This window comes from Equus caballus, chromosome 14 (genome assembly GCF_041296265.1).
Source record: "Equus caballus isolate H_3958 breed thoroughbred chromosome 14, TB-T2T, whole genome shotgun sequence".
Taxonomy (NCBI): domain Eukaryota; kingdom Metazoa; phylum Chordata; class Mammalia; order Perissodactyla; family Equidae; genus Equus; species Equus caballus.
In genome coordinates, this window is record NC_091697.1 from 92,351,854 (window position 1) to 92,369,032 (window position 17,179).

Consider the following 17,179-nt stretch of genomic DNA (forward strand, 5'->3'; position numbering starts at 1 on the left):
AAGTATAATCTGAAGTGAGTCAAAAGGAAACGTCAGGCAAACCCAAATTAAGAGAAATTTTACAAAATATCTGGCCTATAATCTTTCAAAGTATCAAGATGGTGAAAGTGAAAAAAAGTGGAAGGAACCATTTCAGATTGAAAGAGGTTAAAGAGGCCCAGCAGCTAAGCACAACACACTATTCTAGACCGGATATTTTTGCTACAAAGGACATGTTAGGGATAAAGAGCAAAGCAAGAATGAAGTCTGAGGATTAGATGGTAGTAATGTATCAAAGCTAATGCCCTGAGACCAATGGCTTTATTTTGGTTATGCAGGAGAATGTTCTGGTTTGTAAGATATATACCCTAAAGTTTTCTGGGGTGCAGGGGCATTGTGTTGGAAACTTACACTTTAATAGTTGAGGGAAAAAATGTTCTTTGTACTTGCAACTTTTCTGTAACTTTGAGATAGTCTGAAAATTTTGAAAAAATGACCTTAAAAAAATCCTAGAAGCCAGCCAGATGATCCTACGGTTAAGTTCGGCACATTCAGCTTTGGTGGCCAGGGCTCAGTTACCAGGTGTGGACCTACACCACTCGTTGGCAGCCATGCTGTGGTGGCAACCCACACACAAAATAGAGGAAGACTGGGGGCCCAGCCAGGTGGTGTAGCAGTTAAGTGGGCACGTTCTGATTCGGCAGCCCAGGGTTCGCTGGTTCAGATCCCAGGTGCAGACATGGCACCGCTTCTTGGCAAGCCATGCTGTGGCAGGCGTCCCACAGATAAAGAAGAGGAAGATGGGCATGGATGTTAGCTCAGGGCCAATCTTCCTTAGCAAAAAAGAGGATTGGCAGCGGATGTTAGCTCAGAGCTAATCTTCCTCAAAAAAAAAAAATTACAATTGCATATATCTTGTCCAACAACAACACTTCTGGGAATTTATTCTATGGGTGGGCATGCACTAAAGCAAAAGAAGCTCTGTATAAGTTTACTCATTGCAATATTGTTGTAAATGCAAACAATCAGAAACAACCCAATGTCCATAAATAGGTTAAATTAATTATGGTACATCCATAAAATGGAACACAGTGGGACAATGAAAAAGAATTAGAAAGCTCTCTATGTAGTGATAGGAAAGATGCCCAAAATATACGGTATAGTGAAAAAAACTTAAGGTACAGAACAATGTATGTAATATGCTAAATTCAGTGTAAAAAAAGCAAAGGAGGAAAATAAAAATCAATGTTCGTATTTGCTTAAATGTGCATACAGAAACTCGAAAGGGTACATGAGAAAACAACAACAGTGCTTACCAGGGGACGGAGGGGTGAGCACTGAGGAACCAGGATATTAAGGAGACTTTACGATCCCTGTTTTGTTTTTTTTGTTTTTTTTTTTTAAAGATTTTATTTTTTCCTTTTTCTCCCCAAAGCCCCCCCGGTACATAGTTGTATAGTCTTCGTTGTGGGTCCTTCTAGTTGTGGTATGTGGGACGCCGCCTCAGTGTGGTTTGACGAGCAGTGTCATGTCCGCGCCCAGGATTCGAACCAACGAAACACTGGGCCGCCTGCAGCGGAGCGCGCGAATTAACCACTCGGCCACAGGGCCAGCCCCTATGATCCCTGTTTTTATACCTCTGTTGAAACATGTGTCTCCATCATCTACTCAAAAAACTAATTTTAAAAATCCCTCATTAGATATTTTGGTTTTTCAAAGTATTTCTTCAGCCAAGTGGCTACTTGTCTTTCCTCCCTCTCTAACAGGTCCACCAAGCTGGCTCTTCCCTCTTCCCAGTATACCCCAGAATCTCACATTCCGTTCTCCTCAGATATCCCAAAACTCGGCCCTCTCCTAAATTCTACCTCCAAACATACTTACCAGCTCTTTAGGGAAGTGACCAAAACAAAGGGCCCCATGTGGAAAGCAGTTCTCCCCTAGTGGTGGAGGGGGGTGTGTGTTTGTGGGGGAGGTTCTGACAACTACTCTCAAGTTGTTTATTGAAGCATTTTTCTTAAATACATACATTCATTTGCCCAAGAGAAACTCCAATGAATGGGATGTCCTCCACCTCACAGTATTCACTTGCCCAGCAGCGGTGCCCCTCTGCCCACACACAGCATTATCCATCTGTCCCCCCACACAGCATTATCCACCCCGTGACCTTCTCTTGCTCTTCATTTTGGTGGGCCCTGATAGGCATGGGCCACCATCCCTCTCATCTAACACTGAACTAAGCTGCATCTATCTCTAAACAGGCCAAAGGCTCTGCTCAAATTTGGAAAAACATTTAAGAACTGGTCAAAACTGAGGATTTTTGGCTCAAACTCAAGATGAGATGGATAAACAAACCCTGCCCAATGGAATCTAGTTTTGATATATTTTCCTTCCTTTCTAATTAAAGCCAAATGTTTGAATATTTCCCAAATTACCTCTCATGAAATTCACTGCATTATTTTGCCTTTTAAAAGCAGATCAACTTATATTTACATTGTTAATAGATTTATTTCAATGCATGTTAGTTTTTCAGTGTGTTTACCATGCGGTGTCATGAATCTCCACTGTGGCTAGCCCCATGGGCTCCATTCTTTGTTGGACTGACTGATACATCTACTCCCCAGGCCACACGTGTACCAAAGAATTGTGGGAGCCCCAAGTTGTCAGAATACCATCTCACACAACGTTTTGCCATTATTTTTCTCCCTGCCAAGGATACAGGGGAGCCAGGAAAAAGAACTCCATGATCTTAGGGATCGAGTGAACACCAACAGTGGAAAAAGTGAAGTCTTCCGACTTGACCATATTTCAAATTAATACTAACAATTCCAAACATTTCAGCAGTCCATTTCAGAATCCTCTGTAGGTGTTATCCCATTTGATTTCCACAATTTGAGGTGGATATTATTATCCCCATTCTGTAAGTCAGGAAATGAAGACTCAGAGATGATAACTGAATTTCCCCAGATCACACAGCTAGGAAGAAACAAGTGAGGTGCCTGAATTAAGTTTATCTTCAATGATCTCAGAGTAAATCTCTGTGATTATTAACTTCAATAACTCTATCAGTAATAGGTATTTCCAAATTCAAATGAGTTTAAAATTTTATGAGGCTATCTAATGCCTCAAGAACAGTGTCTACAGAGGCTGGGAATTCCAGAAAATAGGAGCTAAAAAGGTTAATTTATTCTGACAGAAGGATGATTAATATAAGGTAAGATTACCTATCTCTAATTAACCTAGTCCATTATTGAGTTCTTAACAAGAAGGATACGGATAGCAGAAATGTCATTCAGAAAGAATTCAGCTGAGAAGTTCTGAAGACAGTACTGCTCTGGGAATGATAACCATTATATTTGTTAGCCATTGGGAATGCTTAAAATCATCTTCATATTTAAGCCAGAACCTAAAATACTTCTTTATTCAAACCTCTGTTAAGGGGCCTATGAAGCAGAAGATTAAGAAGTACATTTTAACATCCACTTGAATTTTTAAAAAGTCTTTCAAACATCTTAAAGGGAAATCTGTTTATTTTTTTAAGTCAATCCCAATCCTGCTTATTATATTCAAAGCCCTTCAAATAAAAATAGTAAAACATTGTTAGTGAGCTACATTCTTGACTGATCACTGATTTAATAACAGGCCTATCTCATCTTCCTCACTCTGATACCCACCTTATACCTGCCATATTCCAATAGAAAGTCAAACAAAACAACTATAATATTATTCATTAATAGTGCTTGTGATGACCTGGGAAAATCCGTTCTGCTCTAAACACACCTAACTTAAACTCTTAGGCACTGAACAGATCTGGTTTGCCATATCCTGTGGGTTAGAGTTTGTTTTTACTTTTCACCATAGACTGCAGTATCAAATAAGAATGAAGGATATCATTTAGTTTAGTTTTATGCTATAATTATAAAATGTTGAATGGACTTTTTCCTATTGTCTTGGAATTGGTTATTCTGACTGAAAAATGATGACAAAAAGGCATAAGGATTCCATGCTTTTAAAGGCCTCTCCAATCACTGGGGACAAAACCCTCCCTGGGGACTTATTCAGAGGCAGGAGAACCACCTCTGCTACTCCCAACCAACTTCTCAGCCCTAGGTGAGCAGAAAAATATTTCCTCTAGACCCACCAGAAGCCCAGTGAAGGGGTAGCTTCAATGAAATACAGAAGGTGAGTGCTGGCAAGAAGGAAGGATTGACAGCCAATTACCTAGCTGAATACTTGCAGAGTCAGGGACCCAGAGACCAACCCAAAGCCTGCCTACAAAGTGCAGTGAGCCCCATGAGGAAGTCTGGGGGAGATCTTGACCTGCATCTTTTGGAATTAGGGAACATATCCGAACACCAGTAATAGTGCCTGCTTCTTTTCTGGAAATTTTGAAGGAGGGGGACTTGCTCGCTGAGCCTAGGAAAGTGGGACACAAAGAAACCATGTTATAGGGAACTTAAGAAGATGGTGGAGGAGCCAGTCCTGATGGCCTAGTGGTTAAACCTCGGCGTGCTCCACCTCAGCAGCTCAGGTTCAGTTCCTGTGCACAGAACTACACACTCATCTGCCAGTGGCCATACCGTGGTGGTGGCTCACAGAGAAGAACTAGAAGGACCAGACCTAGCCCCGTGGCCAAGTGGTTGGTTTTGCACACCCTGCTTTGGCAGCCTGGGGTTCACTAGTTTGGATCCTGGGTGCAGACCTACACACTGCTCATCAAGCCATGCTGAGGCAGCATTCCACATAGAAGAACTAAAATGACCTACAACTAGAATATACAACTATGTACTGGGGCTTCAGGGAGAAAAAAAAACGAGGAAGATTAGCAACATATGTTAGCTCAGGGTCAATCTTCCTCACCAAAAAGTATTAAAAAAAAAAAAAATTGGCTTGAATGGCTTTCAATTCTAAAAAAAAAGAACTAGAAGGATTTACAACTAGAATATACAACTATGTACCGGGGCTTTGGGAAGGGGGAAAAAAAGAGGAAGATTGGCAATAGATGTTAGCTTAGGGTGAATCTTTCCCAGCAAAAAAATTAAATAAATAAATAAATAAAAATAAGAATGTGGAGGAAACCTCCAACCCATTGCAAGTTTCCTCATCTATCAGAGGGTGCAGAGGAGGACTTCCATGTGTGACTCAATATGAAGGAATATAGAGACGAGAGGAGAAAGCCCAAGCCCTGAGATTACGCAAAAGCTGCTTAAGGGGGTTGGGATGTGGACCAAAGGCAAGACTAAAGGAAGACATGGGTTGGTGACCCCTCTCGGTGTCCTCAGTGATGTGATGGACCAAGGTGAAGCTAAACAACCCTAAAAATTGCACAAAGTTATGAGGAGACCACCACATCCTCAGTGACCACCGAAAGCAACAGAATTCTGCACAGTCTTGGGGGAAGGGGCATTCCCTTATCTTCAATAAGCAGCCCCTGCCATCTCTCATATCCCTCCTACAGACAAAGGAGTAAGATGCTAGCAGAGGCAATTGAGAGGATCATATCTGAATCAGATTTGAGATTGGATTTTTACACTGGAGTGAAATTAGTTTAGTTTTGCTCTGTTTTTTTAATAAATGAACTGATGAGAAAGTTGTGGAATGTGCCAAGAAATTGTCTTGGGAGATAATACAAAGCACTATTGGGAATTGCGATTGGAGGAAAATAAAAACATTACTGTGTTGATATCCACCAAGCAGCATCTACTCAATAGAACTGTTTACACTAAAACGTTGAATTTCTAAAGCAGACTGGGAGTGTTTCTTTTAGGGGGAAGGGGATTACACATTGTCTCAACAATAGTGGACGATGAGAAGAACAACAGTAACAAAAAGTGAACTCTTAAATGTAGGAATTACAGAAGACTTTAAAAGAACAAAAAAAATCATTCAGTTTTGATTCTATTACATAATTTAAAGACACATACTTACCTATGTCTTTTCAAAAAGGAGATACTTTTAGTAAAACCAACCTTGGATTTGTGTAAGACCTGAAAGTTTTCAATGTACTGTTTTGTACTTTAACTTATAAGCAAGAGCTCAAATTCTAATTATTCACTTTCATATCCACAGTGTACATGACAGATCTGAACCACAGAAAATGTTCAAACCATGGTTTTCAGATCAGTCTGTCTCCTTCTACCCATTTCTCCCTTCGCTGTCATATCTTGGTTATCACTCCAAATTCACTGAAGATTTGTGGGAAGAGGATAGTTTTAATTATTTGTACAACATATACATATTATATTTGTATTTAAGAAAAATAAAAGTTAAAAAAATTAGCATTTTACTCATCATCTTCCTCTCCATATCAAATCATGCTTTATCCTGCATAAATTTGATACCACACATGCAGTCTACCAGTGCTGAACATCTCTGTTTTCACCAGCATAGCATTCATCCTCTCTCTTCTCTTAACAGCACCTTTTTTCCCTTTGAGGAACTATCTCTACCCCGTTTAATGCAGTCTTGGTAGAACCCTCAATCTCCCGGCCAAAGGGGTGGGAACAAGACCCAAGCAAGGCCATTTAAACTTTGACCTTTCTTCTCAGTATTTGAATCCTGAGCAGTAACACAAGAATAGACAACAGCAGAGCTGATTCATCCCAATAGCGGTCATCTGAAGAGGCTTCCTAACACCTACAATACCAAAGCTGCACGCTTCCTGTATTTCTGAGGCACAATTGTTCAGCCTGACTTTTCATTTCTGTAAGCTACCCAGTATACTTATAATAAATCCTTCTCCTCCCCACCCCTACACACATTACCCTTAAGTTAGACAGAGTTGGTTTCTGATTGTTGGGACCATACCACACAAGGACCTTGGGATAGTTCGTAACCCATCTACAGTCCCTCTTCCAGATCTCTCCTCTCTTCTATACTTTCCTAACACTTACCAGTGCTATCCATTTCAACACCTCAACATTCAACATTCATTTCTTTCATGTCAACCTCTCTCTAGCCAATATCCTTAACTTACTTATGCCATGTCTTTCTATGAATTGTTGGCCTGAAAAAACTGCTTGCTCCACTCCTAGCCTGGGGGGCTGCTGGAGAAAACACTACAACCATTTGGGTTGGTATCTCAACTCATTTTCAGTTTCTTTTCCCAGTTAGATCCACCATCCTGCTCAGAGATATTTCTGGTTTTTTGCTCATTTCATTTTCTCATTCTCTACAGTGACTTCAGAATTCTCTCCACTTTCCTCAAATCTCCAACTAAATTACTCCTCAGAAATGGCAGCATACAGAAAGTAAAAGCCACAGGATGGAAACTCACTCCACTTCCATCCAGGAAACTCTCAAACCAGCCTATACTGAACCCATTCTTCCCTCCCACTCTCTACTGAAGCGGGAACATGGTCTTTTCTCATACTTAAAACTAATCCTCAGGATTTGTGCTCTAGATCTCATCCCTTTCTACCTTCTGAGAGAAGTGGCTTTATCAGTCACCTCTGTCTCTTCTTTACCTTTAACCTCATCCTCTAGGTTGGCACATTAACAAAAACAATTCCTTCAGGAATAAGTCTCCTAGCTACTACCCTATCTTTCTCTTCTCATTCACAAATAAATTGAAATAATTGTATATCTGCCCTGCTTGTGGAAGAAGGGGCACAGGCGGAGCAAAAGTGAGAGCAGCATGTGAGTCAGAGCCCACCTGATACAGGGTGAAGATGGCATCACACCAAATCAGCCCAGTGCGGAGAGGCCAAGCCTGAGAAGGGTGAGGATATGTCCATGCAGAGGGGCAGTCTGATGTGGACGACATAGCCCACACAGAGGATGAGTGCATCTACATGAGAGAAGAGAAACTGATTACATTCAGGGGGATTGATCAAATAAGTAAATCCAATAAGGACAATGGGAACCAGGTTTCTCAGCATCAAAGGGGGTTACATATATGGAAAGAGAAAAAATTAAAACAAAGCCCTGAGGTGCTAGATTAGAACTGATGGTATCAGTATATACTCATGGTTTGATAGATATATAGAGAGACAGAATGCAAATGTGTGTATATACATTCATATGTGCGTGCACATATATGCTAGCTCTCTCCACTAAGAGCCTCGGAGCCCCACACTCCAAAAGCAAAGAGTACACCTAGTGCCCAGATGTTATCTCCTAAATGTTATTCTCCACTAAAAAGACTCAAGGCTCAAATGGCAGATTCCAGGAGTGGGGCAGGGAAAGTACAAAATGAACTTGTTAATATCTTGTGCCAGAAAGAAAGTACTCAAAAAGTGACGGAGACATGTCAAGAGAACACATGAGCCACCTGGAAGAGACTTCCACTAGCTCAACTGGGAACAATTTGAACACCAAGATAAATAATGATAGTAACGAATTAAGGCCCGTATTAATCAATAGTACTATAAATAAATAAATGAGTAAATTGAAAGTTTGATGAGGAATGGAATACTTTCAAAGTCTCAACTTCCCAACAAAACACTTAGAAGTTACCAAGAGAAGAAAAAACCCAACTTAATAGTTGAGAATCCTGACAGACACATCCTTAATCAAGTAACCATAATTAACAGGACAAATCAAAATTGTGTGTCATCTGATATGATTCAATGAGAAGGAGACAGCATCACTTTAGAGGAGTTCCTGTCAAAATCTAATAATTCAGCCTTTTTCAAGTGAACCATAGAACACAGTGACTGTTTTCTCAACTCTCTTAAGAATGGTACATGATTAATACCAATCTAGGTGTACTGAAAGAAGTTACTTTTTTCATTCAGTAGATGCCTTAGGATGTTAGGGCTTAATTCTTTCTCAAAACCCTGGTGGGAAAAGGCCCAGGGGATACGTTCCATAAAATAACTGGTCTATAATCTCCAAAATTGCTCCTTCCAAATGAAAGATGCTAAAGAGTCATGACAACTATAGGCAACAGGTGATTCTGAACTGTACCCTTTTGTCCTAAAAGACTACAGTATTGAGAAAACTGGTGAAACTTGATTGGGATTTTAGGATTAGATGGTACTAATATATGATGCCAATAACTTGATTTTCATGGTTGTATTACGGTTACGTAGCAAATGTCCTTATTTGTAGGAAATACAAGTATTCAGAGTGGTGGAACATCATACTGGCAAATTACTTTCAAATAGTTCGGGAAAAAAAGGTCAGTGTATTGTACCTGCCAATTTTCTGTAAACTTTTTACTCTTTCAAAATTTTAAAAATCAAAAAAATTAAAAATGAGCAAACAAATTCATTATTATCCTCACTCTTTTCCATTTTCCTCATCTCAGTGAATGGCTGCACCATTCACTCATCAAGTTGCTTAAGCCAGAAATCCAGCATCATCCTTGACTTCCCTTCCCTCTATCACAATATACATCCAATTAATATGTCCCCTCTGTATGCATATCCAATTACACACCAAGTTCTAGTGATTCTATACCCTAAATATCTCTTGAACTTATCTATTTCTCCCTAGCCTCTCTGATACTACACAATTCTGGCCACCATCATCACTGGCCTGTGTTACTGAAACAGTCTCCTAAAATAGTCTCCAAGTCTCCTCCAATCCACTTTCTACACATCACTCTGAGTTATTCTAAAACACAAACCTGATTGTGTTATTCCTAAAAACGCTTCAGTGTTCTTGATTGCTCCCAGAATAGAGTCTAAACACCTTACATTGCCATACATTCTGGTTTGCCCAGAACAGTTTTTGTTTATTTCTGTTGTACCAACACAGTTATTATCAGCCTCCCTTTCACGCTCAAAAGTTTCCCAACTAAGACAATCAAGTGTATGTTCCCACTAGCTTTAAGGTTCTAACAATCTGGCCTCTGTTTGCTTCTCCAGATTGATCATTAAGCAATCCCCCGATTTCCCTCGCCTCTCTAGTGAAGCTCAACTCTTCCAGGAAGGCTCTGCCCAAGCACTGGATCAAGGTTCATTACTTCTGCTAGATGCTCCCTACCACTATATTAATCCTATTAGTAACATTATCTATTGAACACATATCTCTATTGTAACTATTTGCTTATATTCCCTCTTAAAATGTAAATTCTGTAAGGGTAACTCTGCCACCACTTAGGGTGTGACCTTGAGTAAGTTACACAATCTTTCTAAGCCTCAGTTTCCCCATCTGTAAATGAATATAATTGCATTATTGCTAATATCAAATGATATAAAGAGCTTAGCCTACCATCTTCATCATTTTATATTTTAAGAATTATGAAACTAGTCAAATGTATTTTTTCCCTTTAGAGTTCCTTAAAATTGTCTTTTCATACCTAATGTTTTGATTTTATATTTGATTTTATGTATCCTATTTATCAAGAAGGTAGAGTTAAACACTGTTTCTTCTTAACACAAATATAAGCAGTCTCTCCATGATAGAGTTCTTTTTAATTTTACTTATTTCCTGTTTTAAAGAAGACACATGTTCTTACAGACAGTTATCTTCTGGGAAATGAGATAATACCAGGAACTATTAACACTGCTCAGGCCTGGAATATTTCTTTCCTCCCTGTCCTAATGAGTAAACACATGTAAGTCCCCACAGCAAATTCTACATGTACACTGTACAGTAAATATACTATATGTATAAGAATATATACTTTTAATATATTAGAAAACAATGAGGGCCAAATGTATAAATTTGTGGAAAACAGTGTTTTCTATCATTTAAATAGTTGTTTATTAATAACTAAACATCATCTTGGGAAAGAAAGCCTTATTGTAAAAAGAATAACAATTCAACTTATTAACAGGCCCCACATCAACAGACTGGATATTGTATATAATATTTCTGAGTCTCATAAGGTGAAGAAAAATATGTGGGTATTTTCTAGTTCTCTATCTTACACTGTTTCTTTTATAAATTTTAAGCTAAACATTCTGGTTTTCAGAAGTAAAAATTCAGAATTATATGACTGTACATTTCTACTCAGTGACCACACTCTTTCCCTAAATTTAACTATCACATTTTCCCTTTGTTAATTGTACGATTTTATCATAGATGTCCTTTATTTAGTGAAGTATATAAAATTATCCACTAAACATATCCCTAGAGCTTTTCCTTTAATTATTAAAGGAAAGTTAATTCACCTTTTCAGGAGTTAAATTTCTACAAACAAATTTAATCTAGAGCACTGACCATTGCTCATGCTTTCTGATATCTTGCAAGTGTCCAGAATGTTACATCTCATTTCCATTCACAAATCCAGAAAAACTTGCTTCTCCACAGCAAATATTGAATTATTTTCCACCTAATTACTTCATTGGTTTTATAAATGAAAAATATATTTAAAAATATACGTAAAATAATTTTAAGATAATATATATTTTTAGTGACCAGAGTTTCATATACCCGATTGTTGAATTTACCATACCTATGAATGAAGAAATGTTTGTCTTCAAAAATGTTTTTAGTGATTTTAATTTCCATGAGAGACATCACCTATACACAATCTCAACATATATAGCAAATAAAATATTATGTCATCAAGACCTTTGAAATAAACTTTTCTATTACCTACTTGTAAATATGTTCAGAATACTTTACTAAATGTCAGCTATGAAACTACATTACAAATACAGATAAACAGTGTTGCAAGTTTCATTTAAATTCCCCAAATTCTCACAGTCAGGTATTTTGCTCTCTGGCACAAAACCGCATTTTTCCTAAGAAATCAAAAGCAGGCCGGAAGATTCTTTGTTCATCAGCTGTAAATAATATACCAAATCTAAAAAAGTAGAAAAATGCTGAAAGGAGATATATATATTTTTAATACGATTATTACTTTTTAACTATAAAACTTTATTTTAGCAAAGGCCAGTAATCTTTATTACTTTAACTGGGATTGGGTAATACATCATGATGGTGACCTGGTGGCAATCAGCATACATTTATAAAATGATGGTTTGAACTTAAATCTTATTTTTAACTCATCAGTCTCATGTGGTTTCAGATGGTTATCTAGAAAAACTTCCCATAAGATTCTACAGTCTTACAATGGAAACTTGCTTAAAGATAACATTCCATTATCAATTTATCACATGTCAATAAACATTTATGGATTGTGTATTATGTGCCAGGTGCTATGCTAAGTGCTAGAGATATGAAATGACTAACACTTGAGCACTAGATAAAGACAGGAGAGTGCCTTGACAGGCTTGGAGTGTCATGGAAGAGACAGTCAGTGTACGAACTATATAAAATATCGTTAAGGAACATGGCTTTAAAAGGTGCTATGAGCACAGAAGAGAAAGACATAATCCAAACTGGGGGAGGGGAGGATGGTTACGGAAGCTTCTTGAAGGAGGTATTGATCAGTAAGCCTACCAACTTGCTTGCAGTATGGCCTAGCAATTAAGAGGACAGGTTCAACTCTTAGCACCACCTGTTACTAGCCGTACAAGACTGGGCCAGTTACTTTATCATTCTAAGCTCGCTTCCTTGTTTATAAAACAGATATAACAGTATTTACCTCATGGGGGTGTTAAGGGTACCAAATAAGATAATGAGGAAAAGCACAGCGGCTGCCATAAAATATGCTAGTATTTCTGTTGTTATAATGATGATCTCTTTCTCTCTCACACACACACACCCTACTCAGGGTACAACCTGGGGGATTCTGGACTTCTCCACCAATGTATGCATGTCCTATATACCTATAAAAGAAAAAAACTGCTTCGTCCCGCCCACCCCGACCCCGCCCCACCTTCTGTTATCAGCCAGGCTTCCTATCCCTGAAAAGCCTTCTTGACTTCCCGTCATTACCAGACATGCCTGCACCACGTCCACTCTTTGAATGTGAGCCTGACCACTGAGGCGTCCCTGGACTCTCTGTCCACCACAACTCTCCTCTCATCCTTCTCTGACCTCACATCCACCAGGGGACAGATCTCTTGCCCTTCGCCCTCACACTACCCTCTCATGGGTCTTTCATACCTATGTTTTGGTGATTTTTACACAGTTCACTTATCCAGCTTTGTCCTCCAACGACTGGCCACAACTGTCTCTGAGCCAGCGGCCAATATTTCATTTCATTTGGAGTGAACGTCACTGCAGAGGCAGACAGAAGAAAACAACGTGATTAGAACACACAATCACTGCGGTTTGTGAAGATGAGAAAGGCTAGTGCCAGAAACAGAACAGTACGGCCTTTTGTTCTTTCCCACATTATCCTCTTTAAGATCATGACTATTTTACAGTCTTTGTTCTGCAACAATCTCCCATTGGCCACTTGTCTATCAAGTGACTCTTTTTGAAAGCTGCTTCTCTCCTTCCTCTTCATTTGCAGAAAGATCCAAGGGAGGCAGCAGGGCTCAGCTTCAGTTTCTTCTCATACATTCACCTTTCTGAAGGCTTTTACCAAGTTTCACCAAAAGAGATCCAAATAATAGCAAAAACTAAAAATAAATGAAAAGTTAAAGTTAAAAGACTTCACCCTATTCAAGCGGCCCACTGATAGAAATAAAGCTTTCCCTATTTCTAAGAGTGTAAAAGATATAACTTGGACATTAGAACTGTTAAGTAAAATGGTTTCTACTCTAGATTCCAAATTTTATTTTTAACCCAAACCTTACAAAAGTATTTTGGCTTTACCAAAGCATTACTCCCACTTTCTAAAGACAGACTGTATTATTTAATTTGTAAATTATTCCTGATTGAATTCTGTTCCTCACTTTATTTCGCTTTGTGCATCTTTACAACAGGATGCCTATCTCCATGCCTATAAAACACTTCATATACGTTTCAAAGTCCAGAATGTTAAAGCACTAAATTTCTTTCCATCAGATTTTCTGCAGCAAAATAATTTGAAATTCATATATGACTACAAAAATGTTATATCAATTTTGGGTATAAAATTTCAGCTGCCTCATGTTTCCACTTAACTTTATTGATTTAAGTAGTTCATACATGAAGTAAAAAGGTTTTTAGGTTACAAAAACAACAACAATAAACCAATTGCTGATTATCCACATGTGAATTTACTAGGTCATGGATAAGCCGTGTGATTTTATGAGTTAAGTGTCACCTAACCTGTTTCCTGACCCTGAAACAGAAGGTCATTTGAAACTCAGAATTGTGAGGCAGTGAGTCCTCAGCAAACTTTTAAACTTAAAATCCCCCTCCTCTGTACAGCTTTTCCCCAGCAAACACTTCCTTCATCGTAGCTACTTCTTAAATGTGGTAACAAGTAAAATTCCCCAACAGGAAAGACAGTAGCATGAAAACCGAGCTGACTACAGATTGGTGAGAAGCAATAATTCCTGTTTATAATTTTTAAGTTATAATAACAAGGATAATAATTAACAACAGTAAATAAAACAAAGCTTAGGTGGCAGACCCTTGGAAAATGTTACCCTCACGACATAAAGTTGTGCCTGATCAAAAGTCATAAAACAGTTCAGAAAAGAAAATTTAGCATTTCTGATCCTTCTTGCAGGCCTGATGCCACTTGAGCCTGAATTAATAAACTTTACCAACTCACCTAACTAAGCAGGCCCTAACTGTTACAAATTCATTCAAGAGATTATCCCTTGGAGCCACTAACTAAATCTGTTGTCCCAAAATTCTTCTTGATAAGAAGCCTTGTCGTAGCTTAACTGGCAATGCTTTTCTTTCTCAGTTGTACATCAAGATGGAAATGTACCAAAATGTTAACAGTGGTGTCTCTGGGCAGATAGTAGAATTATGGATGATTTTATTTTAAATCCAGAAATCAAAATTAGAAGATTAAATGGCATTCACATAACACACATCACACTACTTCTTAATGAGGGAGACAGAAACCAAATTCAGTACTGAATTTTATCGTGAAATCCACAACACATTTAACGTCCATTAAATATGAAGAACATACCATATAATTAACTATCAAATAAAAAACGAATCTTACTCATTTTGCTAATAATACAGCAAATCTTACTTCCAGTCTCCACACCAAAGTCAAATTTGTTGCACTTTGAAGATATTAAAGAGTAAAGTCAGAGTTACAAAATCTTGAAACACAGAATTAAGACTTAAACAACAAAACGTCCCTTAGTTCTACATCTCTGAAGCCCATCAGGTGTTAGTTAAAATAAGGATTAAGCGTGGATTTCATATTTTTCTTTAAAAAACAGGTTCTGACTGCTGGTGTGGTTTTTCTTACAACCACACACTAAAACTTTCAGTTGAGATGGCTTGCTCTTTTTTATAATGATATTGAGCATTTTAATATGACAAAAACTCCAGACTTGGCAGTAATTTTGACATATTGCCTCAATATTATATATCTTGATAGCAATTATCATTTGCCAGTTTTTGACAGAGTTCTTGAGATTGAGTTTAAATCTTTATACAGTAAGCTGGAACAGCCACTGAATTTAAAAATCCAAGAAACAAATACCATAAAAAGAGATTCCTATTTAAGCTCTGAAGAAGATAGAAAAAGGGGAGGGGGGAGCTGGTTATTCTCTCTAGTTGGAATTTTATTCAGTTGTGCCAACTAAATCTAGTGGAGGGCTTAGAAGAAGGGAAAGGAGATAGCAGTGGGATGATGTTCTGGGCACAGAAAGCAGCGTGTAACGGCATATTGGCAACAGTGAGACAAGCTAACAAAGGGGACAGAAGATGTACTTGACAGGAGTATAGAGACTTAGCAGATGAGGAGGAGGAGATGGCATATGAGATGTAGGCTGGGGTGCAGTAGGAAACAGCCTTTGTGGTAAAGATGAATAGTTAAATTTAATGCAAAATACAATAAGGGCCTCACAAAGCAAGTCCAGAAGCCCAAGATAATGGCCACAGTACGGCATTTCAAGCTGTCTGAAGCGTATATTTAGACACGGAGTCTTGGAAAGGGGAGGTTATAAAAGTCATGAGAGAAAACATTCAAAATTTAGCCCAAGGGTTTTTTTCCTTTTAGAAATGCAAACATAAACAGGGATTTACAGGTGCCGGAGTCGTTTACTTCTTGTTTGTTTGTTTCTGGTGTTTTCAAAATTTGAATAAATAGGAGGAGGAAAACAAAATGAAGTAAACTTAGTTTAGGCATTTAAGAAATTGTCACGTGACCACATCCAGAGAGAAGAAATGTGATAATTAGTGTAAGGCAGTAGGATCTTAAGTAAAAACGACAGGGATAAGAATTTCTTGGCAACTTGTCAGTTACTAAAGTGTTTGGGAAGACACAGTAAAATGAAAATAAAGAAAAACAGCAAAATAAAGACAATCATTTATAAGATCCTAAAAGCTTCAAACACAAGGAATCATGGAATACAGTGAAAGGAATTAAGTATTTAATGTGCTAAAACAATTTTCCAAACTACACGTAATTCTCTTAGGGTTCGTTTTGGTTAAATGCAATTCCAGTTTATTTAAACAGCTAATTCTTATTTCTTCAGAAATAAGTTATATTCCAACTGGAGAAATTTTATAAACATTCTGAAGAATTCAACCATTGTTCACTAGCTCTTAATAATTTAAAACACATTTAGTAATGAAGGCCTCATCATGTACTGCACTTTTAAATCTGTTCCTTGCCCAATGTCATTTCAATGCTTAATAAATGCTTAATGCTGAGGAGCTGACATTTTAGCAAACTCACCAGTTTTACCACTAGGTGGCGAAAAAACCCAAGTAGTATCTGTTATCAAAGCTAGTATAAAATCCCAAGTACATGAATAACTAGAATTTCCACCAGGTGTCAACCAAGAGGGGAAAAAAAGACTTTTCCCCCCACTCAAATACACAAATTCACAGTTCTAAGCATAACCATCTAAACTCTATCAGAGTTAAATGGCCTGCCCATTAACTGTACCAATAGTTTGCATATTTATACTCTCTATATAAAGTTGTTGAGTCCAAGATATTACCTTGACAACTAAAACCCAACTAAATAAAATTTAGTTTCTCCCTAAAAGAAAATAAGCAAACAGCAAGACCAATGAGTTTAGTCCACTGTGACTTACAGGTTCAACCTATCCAAACATACTGAACAACACAATCTACAATGTTTTAGACATGGACAGCCAAAAATCTTCCAAAGCGTATTTGGTTATGTATATATAGTTCCAGATTCATATTTTTTGTTTCTATATTTCTCTCTTATAAGCAGTTTGGCTGATTGCAAAAAATCTAGATAAGTTTATGCTGTTATGCCTTGAATCCCAATGTGGTATTTTATGAAAGCATTGTCATTTGTTACCAAAACGTTCACAGTAGAGAAAAAGGTACCTATCTTTAAGATGTA